Raw genomic sequence first — 5,392 nt, forward strand, 5'->3', positions numbered from 1 at the left:
CACGCATGACGTTCCGGTAGCCTTTCAAAATCAGGACTCAAGACTCAAGAAGTTTATTGTCATTTTGTATGGTGTAACCCAGGCAAAAACGAAATAGTGTTTTCGCCAGCGTCTACAGTGCAATAAACAATACCGTTTAAAAAAGAATAAGCTTAAAAAGAGCAGTAAAAAGGCAGTAATAAATTGCAACAATGGGTATGGATAAATGACATAAAATCTAAGTTATAAAACAAACTCAAGTCACATTCATTTGGGTAGGTAGAAGCAGTCCTTTTACAGAAAGGGATGGTTTCAGAGACTTCGATAAGTCCTCACATATCTCGCGCCAAAACTTCTGCACTGGTGGACAGAACCAAAGAGCGTGGATATAATTGTCCGGTGAATTGGTTTGGCAGTGTGAGCAGTTGTTGGTAGACGTAAAGCCCATCTTGAACATCCGATGACCTGTATAGTGCACTCTATGTAATATTTTGTATTGAATTAATTGAAGACTGGGATTTCTGATTAGATGAAAGGTTTTTAAGCAAATCTGAGACCAGAAGTTTAGGTCTAAGTTAACTGATAAATCCGCTTCCCATTTTGCAATAGGAAGTGATATTGATTCATCTGTTTTAGAAAGCATTCTGTATATTTTGGATAGTAATTTGGGGGTTTTAAGAGTAAGAAATTGAACCACACTTGGTGGTGTTTGTAGTTCAACTTGACCCGGTTTAAATTTCTTTTTTACTATGGATTTAATTCGTTGATATTCTAAAAATCTTTTCTTGTTGATCCCATATTGTGTAACTAGTCCGTCAAATGAAATAAATTCTGTTCCTTCTAGTATATGTTCTAAATATTTGATTCCTTTACCACTCCAATCTGAAAAGTTTATCATATTATTGTTTTGTAATATGTCAGGGTTGTTCCAGATAGGTGTACCCAACGACTGTCTAATGTGACGCCGTATGTACTTTAATTCTTGCTTTTCTCACAAAACATGACAAAAGAATGACATGTTTTGTGAGAAACAAATACAACTTTCTTTTTTCAGAGTTTTCCATCTTTCTTTTTTGCTTTCTTTGTTAAAATACATTTATATGTTTTGGTAGAATATAGTACTTTACATCACAGTAAAAACAAAGTACAAAAGGCAGCCAGAATGGAGCAATGCTTCAGGCTCCCGAGAGCTGGATTCACTCATGTATTTTGGTTCCCCTTTAGTTTAGCATTAATAATTGGTTGTCTGTATGTTATACATAATATACTATACATACTATAGACTATATATATGCTGTTAACATGTAATATGTTTTTTGGTTTATCCCTTAATGGGGATTTTTTTAAAAAATATTTCCTTTTCATTCACTGTGCAGAAAGAATAATACTAGAAAATACTTGACTGTTCCTATGCTCACTTTATTTTTTTATAGGCACTGTTAAAAAAATGCACCTTCCTGTACAACTTTTAGCCTCATGATGATGATGTGCAGATCTTCTTGGTTGCTTTAACATAATGTAAAGTCTATGTATTTTTAAATTGTATTAAACGCTGGGCACTTATACAGTCACTAAATGTATCTTTGATTTGACTGAGAGATTCACTGCCGTCACTGTCTTTCTGTCCCGTACCCCACAAACTGCACACTGTTGAGACTGCTTTCTACTCCGAGGGGATGACAGTGTTTGCTGACTTATATAGGCAGATATATATAAATATCTGCTGTGACACTCTGTTTACATAGATTCTTGTTTTTCTTCTTTTTGTCATACCTTTAGGGGAGTCAATATTTTTTAAGACTTTTCATAGGATCATCTTACTTTTACTTTTTCCTATAATGTTCATTTGTGATAAAGCATAAGATGATTTATTTTTCCAATTTGGTAAATTACTTTGTGACATTTTAGTTAAATATTTTTACTTTAAAGAATAAAATAGAAGAGGTGAATGCAGGCTACAGAAAGTCACCGAGAGCTACCATGACAGAGAGAGCACAGGGAAAGGTCAGCTACTGGAAGACACAGAGATAAAACTGATTACGACTTCTTCCTGTAGTTCTGAGGTTTCTTTCACAGTGGACTTTTTTTTTTACCTGGCAGAAGAGATAAAGTACAACTCCATTAGCCCATTATGATATGCAGTTTGAAATGTGCAAAAACTAAGTGATTATAAATTATGGTTGCATAACAGGGAAGAAAACATTTGTCCCAGAAAAATTTACATTCATCTGACACCTGTTACACATCTTGTTAATAGCAGCTGGATCCTTTTTGCCTAATCTTGCTCCTAACTCTAATCCTGTTCCATCCCCAAGGTGCACTTTTGGCTTAAGATCTGGTGACTGTGGAAGCCATTTTAATGTTTAGGAAACCAGTTTGCAAATGATTTGATTTTTGATTTTTACAATCTTCTATGGTCTGGTTTTGGTGAGCTCGTGCAAACTGTAGCTTCAGATTCCTTCTTAGCTGACAGGAGTGACACTGTGTGGTCTTCTGCTGCTGTGGCCCGTCTGGTGTTTTGTGTTTAGGTTTGCTCTTCTGCTGACCCTGGTTGTAACTAGTAGTTCTTTGGGTAACTGTTGCCTTCCTATCAGAATGAATCAGTCTGGCCACTGAGTATATAGTAGTGGAAAATAGAAAAATAGATGGCTGCTGTACTACTTTTGGCCTCACGATGGCGGTGTCTTGCTAGACAACATTAAAGCTAACACAAGTAACCATCTTTTTGAATCCTCTCAGTCTGACTGAAGGAACATTATTTTTTGCACAGCATTAACAATCATATAAAATCTGATATTTTAACAGTTGATGAACATACAGTTGTTCAGAAAGACAGAACCACAGCTACCAGAGGCAAAGAGGAGTGGTCTCTGCCCCTCCCAAAAATGCAAACTGACTGTCACCCCCTCAGAGAAGAGAGCAGGCTCGACAGTTTTCTGTGTTTACCAACGTAAATATGTGTGTGTCTATAGTGACACTGTGTTTACTTTGATTCTTGTTTGTCTTCTTTTACTTTTTAAGCGAGTCCAAGGCTTAACACAAGATTTTAACAGTCATCAGTAGCAGCAGTTTTATTTATTTATTTTTTAATTACATGCATAGGTGTTCTGCAACTAAACAGTATAAATGATCAAACTGTTGGTTACACTGCATGCTTCCATTACAGGAAGATATATACTGGAAACAGAGATAAAACAGATGATCACTTTCTCCTTTATGGTAGACATTTTGCCTTGGTGGAGCAGATAAAGCAGAGCTGTATCATAATCATTAACTATGACTCTATAAAGTGCTTACATACTGGATGACATGAACAGAAGAAAGGCTTTAATGATGCGGTTAGTAACGCCTGCATGTACGTTTCCTAATGTCCTAGTGTCCTATCCCAGTAGACGCTGTTGTAGCTCATTGTTTCATGATAAAGAGGAGGGGATAGAAGACACACAAGACTCTGACTGACAATCTGTTGTGTGCTGTGGTGAAGTGAAGATTTTTTAGTCTTTCTGCCGTCCCTTTTTTCCTCTAGGGGGGCCATCATCCACTGGATATCCAACCAGCTCTTGGTGGTATCTGGCTTGAGAGCCTCTGCACTCCTCCCTGTCTTGCTGCTGGCCTGTTCCAGCCGTTACAGCGTGGGGAGGCCATGATAAGGTTATCAGTCAGCCTCCACAGCTCAGTTCACTCTGGAAGAGTCTGCTGCCCACAGATTTCACCCCTCCTTTCCTCCCACTCATTCTGACTTCTCACTCAGCACATCCCTTCTCCTGTCAACTCATCTCAGCAGCTGGCGGTTTATCAGCTGTAAAGGAAATCTGTATTTATGGTCATATTTGGATGTGTTATGTGAACTTCAGGCCACTCCTACAAAAGCCCAATCGTTTTCTGTATGTAAAGCACAAGATTAGTATCAGTGATTTCTTTTACTGCTCTCTAGTTCATTTAAAAAGTGTCTTTTGCATGTTTTCTAGATGCTTATTAATGCTGAAAAGACCCTAAAATAAATCAATGACCTGCTGTGACCTTCTGTCAAATGTTGCATGACCAGGTAAAGATATGAAGGAATTTATTTCCCTGTGTTATTTGATTTAATCAATTTTTTTGTGATTTTGTGTGCCTAATGATTAATGGTTAATTTAGTAGCTATTAGCACATTTCAGTGAAATCAAACTTTCAATCCCCCTAGTGAGTTGCCCAATATTCCCCAGAGTTTTATAGCATAAATAGGGAAGATCCCATACTCACAGAGGCCTGTGAGCTCCATCTGTGTGCAGGGCATAATGCAAATCTCTGTGTTTGCTTTATACAAGAGGCCATTGTGACAACTCGTTCACATATTAGTTTTCCATTTCAGGCACGGGGAAAGAGTTAGAATTAGGGTTTGCTCTAAAAACATGGGATAATATTTAACATTTAACAACAGGAAGCTTAATGTCTGTGAGGGCCCTGAGACAAAGACAGATTCTCTCTCCTAGTGGCTGAAAATGTAACACTATTCCTGGCAATGATCAAATATTCCAGCAATCAGTGTTTTCACATCATCACTATGTTAAAATTCAAACTTTCTGCTCTTTCATTTGATGTATATATGTATATGTATTCATAGAACAAAAATATGGTCACTGGTAAGTTCGACACAGCACTCAGGCAAGGCCAGTGTGCTTCATCATCTAGAATATGTGCAGGAGCCTACTGTAGTGATTCATTAGTGTTTCTTACAGTACCACAGCAGGCTTCATCCTCTGGGGACTATGCCTGCAATATTCCTAGAGACTGACGAAAAATTGGAGATAAAACCTGAACCTGTAGGATCTCATGGTGAGGTCATTAGATGGCTCTGCTGTGTTTCTTAAACCACTTTTTCTGGTATGGTTTAGTCCTACTTGTTGAACTACAAATCAAGTAGTTTTGAATGATCACTTTATCCTCTGATAAAATGCTTCTATACAGATGGCAATGCTTTTTTCCAGCATATAATGGTCCTTCCAAGGACCATAAGAGCCTCTGAAAGGCTTGAAAAGTCACCAGTTCTCAACCCAGTTGAACTGCTAGGAAAATATTTTGGACCAAACTTTAAAGAGCTCTCAGTCACCATCATCAGAACAACAAGTGGGAAAATATCACTATTGAAGAAGATAGATTCAAGAGACTTTAAGACCCTTATCAGCCACGGCTAAACACCTTATATAGAGCTGTTTTTTTTATTTATTTGTTTGAATTTTTTGTTTTTATTTGTGACGTGAAAGACCAACTGACTGGCCCACAGCATTAGACTAAAATAACATTAAGCTGTATCGTCTTGATGAATTCTCAATCATCCAGGTAAATAAATCTCCAAAGGTTGAATCTGCTCATGAAGAAGTCACTTGGATGAGTGATGAAACATTTCTCCCACTGAAAACGCTACGTCCAGATG

Source organism: Pundamilia nyererei, unplaced genomic scaffold (assembly GCF_000239375.1).
Source record: "Pundamilia nyererei isolate P.nyererei 1_Seehausen unplaced genomic scaffold, PunNye1.0 scaffold00016, whole genome shotgun sequence".
NCBI classification, from domain to species: domain Eukaryota; kingdom Metazoa; phylum Chordata; class Actinopteri; order Cichliformes; family Cichlidae; genus Pundamilia; species Pundamilia nyererei.